This window comes from Prionailurus bengalensis, chromosome X (assembly GCF_016509475.1).
Source record: "Prionailurus bengalensis isolate Pbe53 chromosome X, Fcat_Pben_1.1_paternal_pri, whole genome shotgun sequence".
Classification (NCBI taxonomy): domain Eukaryota; kingdom Metazoa; phylum Chordata; class Mammalia; order Carnivora; family Felidae; genus Prionailurus; species Prionailurus bengalensis.
This window is the reverse complement of record NC_057361.1, coordinates 60,867,842-60,886,444: the sequence shown is the minus strand read 5'-3', so window position 1 is coordinate 60,886,444 and position 18,603 is coordinate 60,867,842. Positions and strand designations below refer to the sequence as shown.

The 18,603-nt window shown below is 39.1% G+C and overlaps 1 long non-coding RNA gene across 4 annotated transcripts in view; it reads left to right on the top strand.

The window, feature by feature from the left end:
* The window catches only part of LOC122478041, a 66,426-nt gene extending 53,762 nt beyond the window's left edge, over nucleotides 1-12,664 (top strand). For 2 of the 4 annotated variants that reach the window (XR_006295820.1, XR_006295819.1), the window contains 4 exons: nucleotides 1,038-1,166; nucleotides 3,768-9,308; nucleotides 10,341-10,399; nucleotides 11,768-12,664. This is a non-coding gene — a long non-coding RNA (uncharacterized LOC122478041). Of the gene's footprint in view, nucleotides 1-1,037; nucleotides 1,167-3,767; nucleotides 9,309-10,340 lie in introns of all 4 variants that reach the window. The other 2 variants (XR_006295821.1, XR_006295818.1) reach the window with 2 other exon arrangements.
* Nucleotides 12,665-18,603: the final 5,939 nt, after the last annotated feature.

The window sequence follows — 18,603 nt, the reverse complement described above, 5'->3', positions numbered from 1 at the left end:
CTTTTGTTTATCTGGGAATGTTATAATTTCTCCATTTCTCAAGGATAGTTTTGCTGGATACCGAGTTCTCAGTTAACATTCTTTTTCCTTCAGGAGTTTGAATATATCATTCCACTATTTTCTGGTTTCCATGGTTTATGAAAAGTCAGCTTTAACTTTCTTAGGATCCATTACATACGATGAGTTGTTTTTCTCTTGCTGCATTCAAGATTCTGAAGTTACTTTGATGATTTGATTATTATGAGTCTAGGTTTGATTTGAATATCTTTGAGTTTATCCTTGTGGCATATATTGATCTTCTTACATGATGTATAGATTAATATTTTCATCAGATTTGGTAAGTTTTGGCCATTATTCATTCACATATTCTTTCTGTCCTCTTCTCCTTTGTTTGACTCCCATTATGTTTGTTATCTTTACTAATTCTTTTTCATTATCTTATAAGAGAATTTAAGGTTCTGTGTAGTACTGGCTCAATCTCATAAGTAGTATTGTTTGTTTGTTAAATATGTTTGATCATAATTACATTTCTTTTTTTTTAACGTTTATTTATTTTTGAGACAGAGAGAGACAGAGCATGAACGGGGGAGGGTCAGAGAGAGGGAGACACAGAATCTGAAACAGGCTTCAGGCTCTGAGCTGTCAGCACAGAGCCCGACGCGGGGCTCGAACTCACGGACCGTGAGATCATGACTTGAGCCGAAGTCGGCCGCTTAACTGACTGAGCCACCCAGGCGCCCCGATCATAATTACATTTCTTTTTTGACTCCATTATTTACTGTGATGCTTCCTATTGAGAATTTCTGGTTTGAACTGCCTTACACATACATGATATGTGTTATATAATTATGTATATATAAGTATACATGTAAACTTACATGTTTTTATTACATATACAATATATATATTGTTTTATTGCATTGTGATTAGTGTGGTTACTGTCCTTTTGTACATACCGAGTTCTTAATAACTTCCTTAGAGCAAGTGCCTCATTCTTTTTAAAAAATATCTTTATTTTCATGTGCTTATTCTTCCAGGCGACCTTAGAAACAACTTGTTGAGTTCTCACCATGAATACCATTGGAATTGCAGTTGGAATGGCATTAAACATGTAGATTAATTTTTGGAGAGCGATCATCTTTATAATCTTCTCCTACATGAATGTGGTATGTTTCTCCTTTTATTCAGATCTTAAGTATTGTGTATGTCTGTTCCACTTATTACCTTCAATATTTTTTCCTGGTTTCTGAAAGAAATAGGCAGATGTCTTAGGAACTGAGATTCTGTTGGGCAAAGTAGAGAAGATGTCATCTACATAGACTAGATTCTTCAGTATAAAAGGTCATACAAAACATTTTTTTTCCAATATAATGGTACTATTTCTTCCACATGGCCCTAGAAGTCTGCATTATTTATAATGTTCCATATCCTTGTTTTGTACAGAGGTGGTTTCTAATATTAGGAAAACTATGTAGTAAGCCCTTTGTTTTTTAGTGCCATCAGCATCCCTTTGACCCTCTCCTTTCCCATTTAGAAGTGCTTCCTCCATCCTGCTTCTGGGAACTCAGTGCTCATTGTTTACAGGATATGCACCCATTGAAGACCTCCATGGCCTCCAATATAAGGCTAACTATTTGTGTTATCACTACAAAAGTGTAGAATCAGAACGGTTAGAGTCCTGTTCCCACTTGATGGTTGGTTCTGTTTCCATTTTAAGAGCATCTCTCTGAGAGGGAAGCTAGAGAACATCCAGGATTCTGAGAGGGATTTGAACTTAGATCCTATGAGAAGCATCATAGGAATTAGAGCTGTTTAGATGGTGGGAGACAATTCCTCCGGAATAAGGAGTTTGATGATCTGTTTCCAGATCTTTTATGGAGTCGGGAATGGTTGATTTTTGCTGCTTTTCAAGGCAGTTCTAATTAATGCCTTCAATGAATAAACAAATTTAAGAACTGTCCAAAGATGAAAACATTCTTGGAAGTGATAACCTAGTGGTTTCTATGACCACTTGGAATAGAATTTGAGAATTTCCCTGCATGTAATGAGATACTGGATTATATGCACTTAAAAGTCACATTTATTTCTGAGATTCTGACTATCTCAGTAAGGACAAATGCAACTATTATTGTGTGCCTACTTCACATGTTCCCATTCAATAATTACTACAACTTTTTGAGCATCCCAGAGAGGTAGAATAAGTTTAAGGCAACTAATCTAATTAATGGCAGAGTATACTTCTTTTACCTCTCTCTTCTAGTGTATCTTAATTTACAGTAGTGATTCCTTAAGTTTGTATAGCACTTTATCATTTAGAAACCTTTCACAAGCATGGTTTTATTTGACCCTTTGGTAAAATCGGAAGAACAGATGCCACATGTCTGTTTTATAAGTGGGAAAACATAGGTTTAGAAACTTTTTTTTAAAGTTTACTTCTTTTATTTTGAAAGAGAGAGCAAGAGCGGGGTAGGGGCAGAGAGAGAGAGGGAGAGAGAATCCCAAGGCAGCTCCATACTGTCAGCTGAAATCAAGAGTTGGATGCTTAACTGACAGAACTACCCAGGTGCCCCAGGTTTAGAAACTCCTTGAGTTTCTGTGGAGCAAGAGGAATCTAGAACGTTCAATATAACTACCATATTTTGCAGTTGAGGAAACTGAGTACCAGAAGTAAAAATCAGGGTATTTTGTAGGTATTCTTTGATTTGTGTTGGGGGAAGGGAAGGTCAGGCTAGTTGATTTCCTGGGGGTACAGAAGGGTTATGTTGCATTTATCCATCCTTTAGTGTACGCTTGATTAATGCCAACCCACCACATTAGATTAAGTGGCGTTTTAATAAACATTGTTCAAAGGCACTAAAGGTTTAAGGAGAAAATTTGAGGCTTTAGGGAGCAGGCTATGGAAGATATTTTGGGTCATGAGGTCCTTCTTGGTAGCCCTGAAAGCATTAAGTATTTCCTGCTCCAGGTTCAAGGGACACCTGGGAAGCAGGGCAGGAGAGAATGGTTTATGTTGTCCATTTGCAGTCATTCTAGTATGGTTGGGAATGAAGCCCCAGCCTTTGCCCATGATTCTGGGAGCTAACTAGTCTCTCACTCATGGGTCTGTGACATAGGCTCAAGAGTGATGGCTCTCTTGAATATAGCATGGGTTGCAGATTTAGCACCTCAAGAATGGAAGGACCTTAAAAGTCTCCTATCCAAACCAGCTTATTTCAATTTGATCCTAATTTGAGTTCTTTTACAATATACCCAATAACGAATGCCCGGGTGGCTCAGTCCGTTAAGCATCTGACTTTAGCTCAGGTTATGATCTCACAGTTCGTGGGTTCTGGCCCCACGTTGGGCTCTGTGCTGTCAACACGGATCCCACTTTGGATTATCTGCCCCCCCTGCACCTCTCCTGCTTGTGCACCCCCCCTCAAAAATAAATATTTTAAAAAAAGATTCTCTCACTCCCTCTGCCCCACTCACATGCTCTCTCTCTCTTTCTCTGTCTCTAAAATAAGGTAAATTAAAAATAAACTCTTCTTAAAAAAATAAACAAATTAATAAATAAATAAAATATACCCAACAAATGGCCTTTTAGCCTGTAGGTAACTATAATCAGTGACAGTTATGGGGAAGTCCTTCCTAAGTCAGTTTGTCTCTTTCAAGACCTCTGCAGTATTGAGCTAAAATATATTTTTCCACAGCTTCAACTTAATCAGCATATTTGTGTTGTACCCCAACTCAGGAATATTGCTTTATTCTGTCTCCTGCATCTTCAGTTTCTCCTCTGCTGCCTTTTGAGCTGCCAGGCACTGTGCTGGGTGATGGGGATATGGAGACGACTTAGACACAGTTCCTGCCCTCAGGAGTTCTCAGTCTAGTGAGAGAGTTCGACATGTACACAGATAATTACAACATATGGTATGCTCTACAATGGAGGTATGTACAAGATACTATGGGGTTCAGAAGAGAAATCATTTGATTGAGTGGGGAAATGGCTGAGGTTGGAGGAACTGATGCTTAAGTGGATTCTTAAAGGAAGTAAAGGTTGGCCAGGCAGAAAACAGAGAAGGACCTTTTAAGCAAAGGCATGGACACTGGAAATAGAATGATGAAATGGGGGAACTGCAAGTAGTTCCTGAAATTAGGTTAGAAATGTAAGCTGAGAATAGATCCTAATAAGTATTCCATGAACTTTGGATTTCGTTTGGAGCGTTTAAGTAGGGGATGCTTTTGAAGGTCACTTTGGCAGTACTATAGAGTATGTTCTGGAAGATTTTCAAACCTGGACAGGGAGATTAGTTAGAAATACACCATAGTAGAGAAGATGATAAATGATCAAAGGCCAAAAGGATTGGGAGTGGAGAAGAGGGGATAGACTCTTTAATAAGAGGTTATAAAAACATGGACAGTTCTAGAACATGGAAAAATTAAGGTGGTAAAGAGGGAAAAATTAGGGCTCTCAGACTTTGGCAAATGTGCGTCCACCTACTTCCATTCCTGGCCTTGTTGAGATCCTCTCATGTTTATTTTTATTATGTTTATGAATGTTTATTTATTTATTTTGAGAATGAGAAAGTGGGAGTTGGGGGGAGGCAGAGAGAGAGGGAGAAAATTCCCAGCAGGCTCTATGCTGTCAGTGCAGAGCCCAACGTGGGGCTCCATCTCACAAGCCGTGAGATCATGACCTGAGCCCAAATCAAGAGTCAGAGGTTTTTCTGACTGAGCCACCCAGGGACCCCATCCTCTCATGTTTTTTAGATGGGCATTGCTATTGATTTCTTTTGGACCAGAGCTTGACTGTACAGATTTGATAAGTTTTGTTCTGGGATGGCAGCTGTATATGAAATGTTGATTCTCAGAAAGACATCTGAACAGCTGTAGACCTCTAATAGTATTACTTAGTTCCTTGCCCTTCTCATCAGTAGTAGGTTTCCCTCACCATCACATTGTCTCCCAAAGTCAGAGAGGAAGCTTTTCCCTCTAAAACCCACTCAGGGGAGAAATGGCCCTAGTTGTGACTGTCTCAATTGTTTTATTGTTTGTTGAATGAAAAAAATGAGTCATCAACAGACATTAATTGTGGACACCTGCTCTGTAATCTCCATGGACTCAGCTTAGGGATTTTACAACGTTTGTGGTTACATCTCCAAGTAAAATATATCCAGTAATCAAAAATCTAAACATATTCAGTATTCATTTCCTGTTTTCTCAAAGCAATATAAAAATGTTCTGTGGACAGTTCTCCACCTAAGGCTCAGAGTAGTGACCTTAGGGATTCAGAGAATGGATTTCTGTGACTAGAATGATTAATAGGAGATTATATTTAAGTAGACCTTATGTATTTTCAGTGGACCTTATGTAAGTAGCCATCCTAGAGGGCAGTAGGGGGAAGAAGGATTGGGAGAGGAAGCTCTGAGTAGGACGGCAAAGCAGTACATAAGAGTCTGGGCCTTGGGACTAAATATCCTAGGCTCAAATCTGCTCTTAAACTCACCAGTGTGGTATTGAGCATGGTTTTTCACCTCTCTGGGACTTGCCTTTCTCTTATGTAAAATAGGGGTAATGGTCTTTTCTGCATGTAAAATGGGGGTAATGGCCTTTTCTGTGATGATTTGGATGGGGATGGGGGTAGGTGTAAGGATTTAATGGGATTATTGTACATTTCTTAGAACAAGTCTGGAATGTGCCAAATGCTATTATCAACTGTTGTTGCCACTAATAATGATGTTGACCATGTCTGGGATTAAAAGAAGATAGTTAACCAGAGGTGCTTATGTCTTACATTGTCAATGAGGCTCTTCGGGTGTGAGAAAGAAAGGGAAACTAACTGGCCTGAAGGTTTTCAATGGTATGTTAGTATGAAGTCAACTCTCTACCTTCTTTTTCTTCTCTGCCAAATAGGTTGGGAAACCAGATGAATTTTGTCCATGCCCTGATCACTAATCTATTGCCTTTGCTCTTATTTCCAAATAGAAACCTGTTGAAAAGTTGTGTTACACCTGCATAAAGGTTATCCTAAAAATGTAGAAAAATGCTTTGGAGTTGGTCAAAACTGGACTTGAAACCTGACTCAACTGCTTACTAGCTGTGTGATCTAAGACATGTTACTTAACCTCACTGAACCTCAGTTTTTTCATTGAATATAATAATTAATTTGCAGGGTTTCTCTGAGGATATTTGTGAAGTGTATGTCATAAGCACTAAGTCATAGCTGTCATTGTTAGTTCTTGGGATACTCACCACGTGACAGAAACAACAGCGGGCCCTGGTGGCTGGGAGGACTGCATGGATCCAACCTCAACCTGGAGTTGTGCTCTTCTGAAGAAATCCTACTCGGATGGATATAATACAACCTGCTAAGTGTCCTCGCACTTATCAGGTTGTATTATCATTGTCCGTGTCTATGGCTCTCGTCTACCAGACTCTAAATTCCTTACAGGCAAGGACAGTGCCTTGTTCATCTTTGTATTCGGTGCCTAATCCCGTGCACATTGTAGGCCTCATTAAATGTTTGTTGAATGAAAAAATGAATCATCAACAGACATTAATTGGGCGCCTGCTCTGTGATCTCCATGGGCTCAGCTTTTCCCCGCCAGTTGCCTACAACGTCCAAGCTGTCTTCAATATGCTTTCTCCTGGAGCTTACTCCTATCTTCTCACTCTTTTGCTGAGGACTTTTCTGTGTAGTACAAAGATAGCAGATATACTTCATCTCAAGTACCATCTCCAATTGGTCAATAGTACCTGCCTTGATTATGTTTCACAAAAAGGATGCTGAAGCCAGGTCTTACTCAGTTCAGTGTGAAAGAGAGTTATAACTAATTAGCTATGTTTACTGAAGGTGGGAGAAGGGGGAATAGCAGCCTAAGTGACACATATATATCATATTTAATATGTTTTCCGTGAAATATTCTGTTTCCATGCCTGTATTTTAGTCTTGGCTACTTGCAGATGTTGCATGCCTGCTGCTGCTGCTGCTGCTACTACTACTACAGTTGCTGCTGATTGCTCCTTGGGTAGGACCAAAGTGATCATTGATCAGAAACTTCATCCTCACAGTCTGGGGGTTGCTCCTGTGGCTGGTATTCACAGTTTCCCCTTTCAACTTTACCTCAGCTATCCCCTTACCTACAGTGACAGGTAGGCCTCCACTTTCCTTTCACCACTCAACAGGCTCCTATTTCCTTTTCCTTCTTTAGTCTGATTAATGACTCTTGTTCCATGAGAAGCCTTCTTTCTGGTAGAAGATGTGACAAATACAGTACAAGTTAAATGATTCCGTCAGGGCGCTACAGTGAGTCATATAAGCTGCCCTTTAATGTGGGAGAAAATGGAGTATGCTTGCAGACTTTGGGGCAGGAAGAACAGAGAAGGAAGTCATTGTTGATGGGGGAAAGAAAGACACTAACAGATGGAATAAGTTCCTGAAAAATGATGGCAGAAGGGAGGGTGAAACCTATGACTCTAAAATAGGGGGAGAGAGAGCACCTCAGATGAAAGGAATTACCTCCTCGCTGGAGCATAGGGATAGGAGTTAGGAGAAACATGTGACAAGAGTGTTGAAGATTTGTAATTGTTGATGTGGATGATGGAGAGGAAGCTGACAGGATTATGGGACAGGGATTATGGGACAGGATTATGGGGACAAATAATCCAGGAACAGGATTATGGGGACAAATCCAGGGACAGGATTATGGGACAAACCAGAGTCCAAGGGATATTTGGGCCAAAAGGCTAGAGTGGGGCCTTTCGGTCTATTAAAGTGAGATACTATTATATTAAATTATATACTAAATTAAAGTAAGAAACCAGAAACTTGAGAAACTTTAAAGTGGTCTTAGGCCACCCGTCACAAGTAGCTTGATTGCCTGGGACTGACCTTTATTGGTTGAGGGATGGACAGCTAGCAAGAGAGGGGCTACACAGAAATGAATTTGAAACTCCAGACTATATGTGGAAGGAAGTTAGATCAGAAGTGAGCTGAAAGTCTGTGAATGAAAAAAAGGCCCTAGTGTGATCAAGATGGGTGTTGGGTAGTTGGAAATTGGAATAATAGAACCTGTAATCAGAGAGTGGATTTTGAAACATTAAGATTGCAAAACCAGAGTGGTCAAGGTAACTTGTGAAGTGAGGTTGTCAGATGGTCAGTTACATAAATACTGAAGTAACCCCGGACTATAGCAAAACCCAAGCTGGGAATGAACTCTGGAGGCCAGGTGTAACAGGCCTTGATGCCTGAGGAGTGATTTAGAGGTTGGCACATGGCAACTGTGCAGGTGTAAGAGAAGAAACGATGTAGTGGGATAGTTGTATGAGCCACGGAGGAGCGGTAGGGATCATTAGAAGTTACCAAAACCATGATCTGCACATTGCTCCGAGGTGTTGGCTTGCAGAATGCCTAGCTAAAGTGATCCCCTCCTCTATCGGGTGCTTGCTCTATACCCAGCACCTTGCTGTGTGCTAACCATTTACCCTGTCTGGGTCTGTCACATATCAGGTATGAGAAAATAAGCAGCATTCCCGAGCAAGGACAGCTAGGGGAGCTGCTGGTCCTTTGAATTGACAGAATGCTGTGGCCGTGTCTACAGACTGGTCAGCTTGAAGTGGCATCAAAAGATTTCTTTTGGACCCAAATTTTTCCTTGACCTTGACCTAACTTTATCCACGTGGTACAAGTTTGTGTTGGCTGTTCCATAATGTACTTTGACTTCTGAGTCTCTGACTTGAGGAGTATGCTAGAACTGTCCTTTAAAAAACAACAGGCACAGCACATTAAAAACACAGATTAATTAACTAGAACAAGGGGGCCCTGTTACATAATTGAGCTTTTAAGATAAAGGATAGACAAAAGAAAGCTCAGTGTGTAACAACAGCACTTTGTGACAGCCACTCTAAGGTCAGGATACATCTAGTTTAGTGGCCATATTGTACATGTTCCCTGTGTTGTTGGGAAGAAGGGCTGGAAATTGATGCAGAGAGATGTCCCTTAGGACTTGGAATGTAAAGTTTAGGAGAAGAGAATCTCCATGAATCCTGTGACACTGCATGTCATCATTTTTCCTCTGTTATAGTCTTTGAATGAGTCAATATTTCAATGAAGGGGTAGAGCCCTTGAGACAGAGTTCCCAGGCCCTTAGACGGTGCATCCCCTCCTTTGGGGCCGCTTTATATTTATTCCTCAGGAGGATCTGGTAGAAGACTTCGTGTGAGGAAGAAGAAAAAGAAAGAAGCAGAGAATCACTACAGCATGTCTTCATATCAGCTTCACAAAGCACGACTCAACAGAGGGCTTACTCTCTTGAGACTCCAGACCACAGGTTGCTCTTTTCAATTGCACGTTTGGCCCTCTCAGCTACTTCCTACATTCAGAAATTGTACTGTATGTGCATGTATGAACTATCATTTCCCATAAAGACTACCCCGTGTTCACAGCAAAAAAAAAAATCCCTAAAATAAGGTATAATGCTTGTTCTGTTAGGTTTCCAATAGTCACAAATTGCTGGATCTCCACTGCTGTAATACAGGCCACGAGAGATGAGTTTGGGTTTCGGAAACAAAGGACCCCAGCTTCCTGGAAGGAAGGCAGTCAGTTAACTTGAAAGTAACCCCTGTCCCTGCATTCTTATTATTTCTTTTTCCTTCAGCCCCTTGACTAAGATACCACTGATGAAAGCAAACAAAGCCATACTTTCCCCTTCCGCTGGCACTTTTCTGGCCTACATATATGCCTTTAGGAGTCACTCTCTCTTTATCAGCACTTCCTTCTTCCCATCTCTTAAGACCCAGAGAGTCATGAATGCTAGAGTTGGGGTTGAACTTGTCACACCTACCTCCTGCAGTTGGGGAATACTAATGTTAATCAGCCTGATACCCACTTCCACCTGATAATCATGGCAGCCACTGGAGAAGCTGTACCAAAGGCCAGCAACCGTATGGACCCCAGCCCCAAGACTCACTCCTGATGTCTCAACTGATTGTGAAAAACTAGTAGGAGGGCTTGCCCCACCCCAGCCCCCTTCTGAGTTGGTCATCAGAGATCAGGACTTGTCTTAGGGCCTATGTTACATAAGGACAGATATCTCATAAACAGTATCAGGAGTCCTGGTTACCTTTTATCTCTCTTGGGGATGGGCAGGATAGGGCATAAGGATAAGTGGTAAGTCTTGTGCCTTTCAAATATATTCCCAGTGATTCCTCAGGACACCCTTGGTCACACCATCTGGTGCCTAATCCTGGGTCTCGCCTCTTCAAAGCTTTCCTAGTGTGTTCCTTGCTCTCACTAACCACCTTTTATTTCCTGCCCCATCCTGATGGATTTCAGCAGGTGTTTTTTCTTTTCCCTTCCTCAGGCCATCTGTAACAGCCTTTCATCTGGAAGGAGCCTTGTGAATGAGTGAATGAAACTTCAGTGAGTGTTTACAATGACACCCATGTTTTTCTATGGATATAAGGAGAAAGAAGGAGGCTATGAAATGCCATCATGGAGTAACAAAAATTTGACATTTTAGTGGATATTGGACCTAGAAGCCTACATGAATGAAGGAAGCAAACCTGAGATTCTGATGTTTGTGAGTGAAGATAGGCGTGAACTCCTTACTGCTGTTAGTAATGGAAGAAGAGAGGGGAGAAAAGTGAGGGAGGTCATACAGTCCTTCACTTCAGTGGAGGGAGTGCTGAGACTTGCTTCATAAACCAGTAACTTATTAAGGTGGATTGGAGAAGAATTGTTGCACTGCACTATTTCTTTTGCTGTTTGTGTGAAGTCACTGCCAGGCACTGTCCTCAGGTAGAGCTGCCTTTGTGGAGGTTTCTGTTGACCCCTAATGAGAAACAACCCAGAACAAGGTTTGCGACTTAGAACTCTCTGGTTCGATGACAGAGTTTTAAAGAGGTCGAGGACAGAGGAAATAGCACAAGTAGTACCAGATAGCCTAGTTTTTCTTATTGGATGGGTGAGGTAGAGGCAGAGGGCACAATGATTCTAGGCAACTCCAAACCCCTGGTAAGGCATTAGGAAACAATATAATGAAAGGTTAGCCCTTAGACCTATTGATTTGTCATTCCCCAGAGCGTGATAGATTATCTAAAAGAACAAGGAGAGCTGCTTTGGAGAAGAGTTCTAAAAGATTCTTTCAGAGAACAGATTTAAAAGATGGGGAGCTTCCTGTTATGTAATATGGGCATTACAGCTTTTAAAGACCTCTGTTCCAAATAACCAAATTATGGAAAGAGCCTAAATGTCCATCAGCTGATGAATGGAGAAAGAGATTGTGGTTTATATACACAATGGAATACTACCTGGCAATGAGAACGAATGAAATAATGGCCTTTTGTAGCAACGTGGGTGGAACTGAAGAGTGTTATGTTAAGTGAAGTAAGTCACACAGAGAAAGACAGATACCATATGTTTTCACTCTTATGTGGATATGGAGAAACTTAACAGAAGACCATGGGGGAGGGGAGGAAAAAAAAAAGGAGGGAGCCAAACCATAATAGACTCTTAAAAACAGAATAAACTGAGGGTTGATGGGGAGGGCGGTGGGAGGGAGAGGAAAGTGGGTGATGGGCATTGAGGAGGGCACCTGTTGGGATGAGTACTGGGTATTGTATGGAAACCAATTTGACAATAAATTTCATATAAAAAAAAATAAAGACTTCTGTTCCCTACCTAGATCATGGAAGTTGACACTAGTATCAGCCTGTGGCTGCATAGGCCAGTATTAACATAGAAGTATCATGCTCTTGGAGAGATCTTGCCACTCTCTTGCTTTGACAGGTGTTCAGCTGCAATACAAGTCCAGTGCTTGAAGAAGCAAAGAGGGCAACAAGCCTCCAGGGGACAACAGTGTGGTCTTCTAAGTGAAGATAGCAACAGAAGAGATCACGGACTTGGCTGGATTGGGCTGAGCTTGTTTGTTTGTTCAAAATTTTAAAAATACTTTTTTTCTTGACCATAAAAGTAACATGATCATTGTTGAAAAATGAAACGAAAGGTATAAATTAAAAAGTAAAGAACACCTATAATATTATAACCAAGAAAACAACTCAACATTTGAGTGTTTCCCTTTGTTCTTGTAAAAAAGAATGTGTGGAACACAATTTTTAAAGTTTTTTTTTTTTTAATTCCAGTTAACATACAGCACTCTATTAGTTTCAGGAGTGTGACTTAAAAACAAAATCGACATATTGTATATGTTGTTCTCTAACTTTTTTCATTTGAAAATAAACATATTTCTACATCATTGGCATTCTTTGAAAACACAGTATTTTTTTTTACAGGGCTGTTGTGTTTATTTTTTTTTTCAATATATGACGTTTATTGTCAAATTGGTTTCCATACAACACCCAGTGCTCATCCCAAAAGGTGCCCTCCTCAATACCCATCACCCACCCTCCCCTCCCTCCCACCCCCCATCAACCTTCAGTTTGTTCTCAGTTTTTAAGAGTCTCTTACACTTTGGCTCTCCTCCACTCTAACCTCTAAAACACAGTACTAGGTGTTACATAATATTTCATATGAATCTAACAGAATTTATGTAAAAAAATCACATGCTACTGGACATGTTGGATATTACCAATTTTGCCTATAAAATGTAATAAACATCATTTTATGTTAATTATTATGTGCATTTCTAATTATTTCTTTGCAATACATTTCCAGAATTGGACTCACTGAGTTTGAATGAGAGTATTATTAAGGCATCTGAAAGGTATTGTTGCATTGTCTTCAATATAGTTGTACAAATTACATTTCCATCAGTGGTGTATAAATGTTCATATTTCTCCATACATTCATCAAAATATGGCCATTCTGTCTTTATATAAATCCCTGCTCATTTGACAGGCAAAAGTATACATCTTTTCTGTTAGAGCTTTTTATTTGTAATTTATATACAGTAAAATTCCCTCATGATTTATAGTTGGGTGGGTTTTGACAAATATAGTCAGGCATACTACTCCAGTACCATTCCAAACAGTTTTATCACTAATAATTTCTCTCAATTGTTCTTTTTAAAAAAAGTTTATTTATTTTGAGAGAGAGTGTGCACACACACTCAGAGGAGAGCAAGAATCCCAAGCAGGGTCCTCACTGTCAGCGCGGAGCCCGCTCAATTGTCCTTTTTGTTGTAAACCTCTTTCCCCATTCCCAGTCTCCAAAAACCACTGATTTGTTGTCCATCTCTTTGGTTTTTGCCTTTTCCAGAGGTTGTATGATTGGAATTATGCAATATATAGATATTTTGGTCTGGTTTCTTTCATTTAGTAAAGTGCATTTAAGATTCATCCGTGTGGGGTGCCTGGTGGCTCCCAGCTCTTGGTTTTGGCTCAGGTCATGATCTCACAGTTTGTGGGTTTGAGCCCCGCATTGGGCTCCGTGCTGACAGTGCTGAGCCTGCTTGGAAATTTCTCTCCCACTCTCTGTCCCTCCCCCGTGTGTATGTGCATGCACACTCTCTCAAATAAATAATAAATAAATAAAATTTTATGAGAATCATTAGTTTATCCCTTTTTATTGTTGTACACCATTGTATGAATGTACCACAGTTTTTTATCCATTCACTAATTGATGGACATGTGAGATGTTTCCACTTTGGGTGATTATGAATAAAGTTGCTATAAACATTCAGGTACTGGTTTTGTGTGAGCATAAATGTTCCATCTCTATAGGGTATATAGAGTAAATGCCTAGGAGTGGGAATGAGTACCAAACTTTTCCAAACTTTCTGTATCATTTTGCATTCCCACCACAAATATAGGAGTTCCAGTCGTTCCGCATCTTCCCCAGAATTTTGCATTATTATTTATGTTTTATTTATTTTATTTTAGAGAGCATGAGCTGTGGAGAGGGGCAGAGGAGGGAAGAGAGAGAGAGAGAATCCCAAGGAGGCTCCATGCCCAGCACAGAGCCTGAACCAGGACTCGATCCTACAACTCTGGGATCATGACCCGAGCCAAAATCAAGAGTTGGACACTCAACCAACTGAGCCACCCAGGTGCCCGTATATATTTTTTAAATGTTTAGCTGTTCTACTAGGAATATAGTGTTATCTCACTATAGTTTTAATTTGCAATTCCGTAATGGCATAATGAAGTTGAGCATGTCTTCATATGCTTATTTGCTATCTTTGGTGAAGTGTCGGTTCAAATCTTTTGCCCCCTGACCTTTACTGGGTTGTTCCTTTTCTTTTACGTGTTTAGATTTCCATATATATACTTTTTTTAATTTTTTATTTTAATTCCAGTTAACATACAGTGTTCTATTAATTTCAGGTATGCAATGTAGTGATTCAACACTTCCATACAATGCCCAGTGCTCTTCTCAAGTGCCCTTCTTAATCTCCATCACCCGTTTCACCCATCCCTCCACCCCTCATAAACATCATATTGTCCTCCATAATTAAGAGTCTGTTTCTTGCTTTGTCTTCCTCTGTTATTTTCTCCTTTGTTTTGTTTCTTAAATTCCACATGTGAGTGAAATCTTCATATTCTTGATACAAGTCCTTTGCCAGATACGTTATTTGGAAATGGGTTTTCTGAGTTTGTGGCTTGTTTTACCATTAACAATGCCTTTTTCAGAGCAACAGTTTTTAATTTAATGAGTCCCACGTTGTCAAATATATGACAATATAAGTAGTAATGGGCATAAATGGAGCTGAAGCATTCTAAACCACTTATATTATCCAGGAGGTTTTTTAATAATAAATATTTATTGTAAAAGTATGATTCTAAAGGTAGATGTAGGGGCGCCTGGGTGACTCAGTCATTTGAGCATCTGACTCTTGATTTTGGCTCAGGTCACGATCTCAGTTTGTGAGATCGAGCCCCATATTGGACTCCACACTGACATTGTGGAGCCTGCTTGGGATTCTCTCGCTTTCTGTCTTTCTGCTCCTCCCACCCACTTGTGCTCTCTCTCTAAATAAGGAACATTTTTAAAAACTGGTAGATCTAAAAGATCTGTCATTATCCTTACACTGTGTAATCTCCCCTTAACTGTGGGCAAGATCTGTCTTGCTTCTAACCAATAGGGCATGGCAAAGTTGATGGGATGCTGCTTCCATGAAAATGTTACATAACATTACACATACACTTAAAAATAGCCTCAAAATATACAAAATAGTAATAGAAGTCCATGGAGAAATTGAAAAACTCCAAGTGAGTGAAATTCAACACCCTTTCTATTATTGAGAAATCATATCTACAAATCAACAGCATACAAAGATTTAAACAACCCAACTCACAAGCCTCACCAAATGGAAATATATGCACTCTGCTTTGAAGAATTACAGAAATAATTGATCTGAAGCACATTTGCAATAGTTACAAGAATTGATTCTGCATTAGATCAGACAAAAATTATTCACTAATAATTGGCATTGATATTGGCGTTATAAGATTCATGTTGTCTTCCCACACTGCAATTAAGTTCTATATTAACAAAAAAGGTAAATAAATCATTTACATATATTTCATAGTTTAAAGCACATTTCTAAATATGGTATTTGTCTTTCTCTGATTGGCTTATTTCATTTAGCATTATACTCTCTAGCTCCATCCATGTTGCAAATGGCAAGATTTCATTCTTTTTAATGGCTGAATAATATTCTGTTGTATATATATACCATATTTTCTTTGTCCATTCATGTATGGATGGACACTTGTGTTGCTTCCATGTCTTAGCTATTGCAAATAATGCTGTGATAAACAGGAGTGCACATATCTTTTTGAATTGGTGTTCTCATTTTATTTGGGTAAATATCCAGTAGTGGAATTACTGGATTATGTGGTAATTCTATTTTTAATTTTTTGAGGAGCATTTATACTGTTTTCCACTATTGCTGCACCAGCTAGTTTTCCTGTCAAAAGTGCATCACAGTTCCTTCTGTATATCAAATAAGAAATCATGAGGTACATCTTAAAATATAATGATAATGAAAACACATTAAAAACGCGTGAGACGTGGTGAAAGCACGTTTCAAGGGAAATTTATAGCCTTAAATACTTTTATTAGAAGAGAAAAGAGTGTGAAAATTAGCTTAGTATTCAAGCTAAGAATATAGTAAGAACATTAGGGAAAAAAGGAGGTATTAAAAGTAAAAGCTAAATTCATGAAATAGGAAACAAAGCTACATTAAAGAAGATCAACAAAACCCTACATTTGTTTCTTTTATAAAACTAATAAAATACAAGGTGCCTGGCTGGCTCAGTCGGTGGAGCATGTGACTCTTGATCTCAGGGTTGTGAGTTCAAGCCCCATGTTGGGTGTAGAGATTACTTTTAAAAAATAACAAAATCTTTAAACAAAATCAACAAATGTTTGGCTGACTCATCAATATTTAAAAAAGATATATAGAAGTAATATGAAAAAAGGGGGGAACTTAAAGATTTGAAAGATCAGGGAACAGTACTAACAATTCATGCCAATAATATTGAAAATCTAGAGGAAATAGGCAAATTCCTACAAAAATGTAACTTAACAAAACTGACAATAAAAATTAGAAAGTTTGTATAGTCACATAAAATATTAAGTAGTTGCTCAAATCTTCCTCAAGACCCAACTATATGCTTTCTACCAGAAACTCTATTTAGATAAAAATGCATAGATAAGTTATACTATGCAACCATTATTCAAAAGAAAGTTTGAAAGCTATATTGACATCAAAAAGTAGATTTCACAACAGGGAATATTCTCAGGATAAAGAAGGACATTACATAGTGATGAGGACAATTTACCAAGAAGGCATAACAATACCTGAAGCAAAATCTGACAGAACTGCAAGGAAACACAGGCAAATCCACAATTATGTTTGGAGATTCCAATACTTTTAAGAATTAACAGAACAATTAGCTAAAAAGTTAGTAATAATAGATCTAGGGGCACCTGGGTGACTCTTGATTTTGGCTAGGGTCATGATCCCAGGGTTGTGGAATCAAGCCCCACACTGGGTGTGTAGCCTGCTTGAGATTCTCTCTCTCCCTCTACCCCTCTCCCCTGCTCAAAGGTGCTCTTGTCTCTCTAAGACTAAAAAAAAAGAATTAAAAAAAAAGAATAGATCTAAACAACACCAGAATCAACTTATAACTGACATTTGTATAACACTATACCAATCAGAAGTAGAATTCATATTGTTGCGATTTCACATGGGATGCTCACCATGATAAACTATATCCTAATTCATAAAATAAATTAACAGACTGGCTTCTTTTATTTAGCAATATAAATTTAAATTTCTTCCATGTCTCTTCGTGGTTTGATATCTCATTTCTTTTTATCCCTGAATAACGTTCCATTTCTTGGATGAATCTCAGTTTTACCACTCACCTGTTATGGGACATCTTGATTGTTTCCAATTTGGGGCCATTACTTAAAAAGCTGCTATAGGGGCGCCTGGGTGGCGCAGTCGGTTGGGCGTCCGACTTCAGCCAGGTCGCGATCTCGCGGTCCGTGAGTTCGAGCCCCGCGTCGGGCTCTGGGCTGATGGCTCAGAGCCTGGAGCCTGTTTCCGATTCTGTGTCTCCCTCTCTCTCTGCCCCTCCCCCGTTCATGCTCTGTCTCTCTCTGTCCCAAAAATAAATAAACGTTGAAAAAAAATATTAAAAAAATAAATAAATTAAAAAAATTAAAAGCTGCTATAAGCATTTATGTGTGCATTTTGTGTAATCATATGTTTTCACTCATTTGGATAAATGCCTAGAAGGGCAATTGCTGTATGACATGGTAAGTCTATGTTTACTTTTATAAGAAACTGCCAAACCATCTTCCAAAGTGACTATACCATTTTATATTCCCCCCAGAATGAGTTCCTCTTGCTCCAAATCCTTGATGATATCTGGTATTGCCAGTATTTAGGATTTTAGCCATTCTAGCAGATGTGTAATAATATCTAGTTGTTTTAATTTGCAATTCCATAATGACATAATGCTGAGCATCTTTTCATATGCTTATTTTCCATACATATATTTTCTATGGTAAGATGTGTGCAGATTTTTTTCCCACTTTAAAATCAAGTTGTTCATTTTCTTATTGTTGAGATTTAAGAGTTCTTTGTACATTCTGGACAACAGTTCTTTATCAGGTATATCTTTTGCAAATATTATCTCCCAGTTTGTGGCTTATCTACACATTTTCTTGATAGTGTCCTTTGCAGGGAAGAAATTTTTAATCTTAATAAAGTCCAATTTATCACTTCTTTCTTTCATGAATTATGCCTTTGCCATTGTATCTAAAAAGCCATTGTCAAACGAAGGCTATCTAGATTTTCTTCTCTTATCTTCTAGAAGTTTTATACTTTTGCATTTCACATATGGGTCTATGATCCATTTTAAATAAAGTTTTGTGGGGCATGTAAGTCTGTGTTTAGCTCTCTATCAAGGCTTACCATATCTCACCTGGCTGCCTACATTTCTTCTGCCCTCCAATTCCAAGTCAAAAAGATCAAATTCCTGGTGATTGCAGCCCAGAGTGTAAGGGTTCTTTTCCTTTATCCAGTCCCTGTTTATAGGATGGAGATTCTACTCCAGATGTGTCAGGACTAGAACACTGCCAACTCTGGCTTCTCACCCTTGCCCCAGCTGTTTCGTGGGGTGGAGGTTCAACACGGAGAGAAAAAG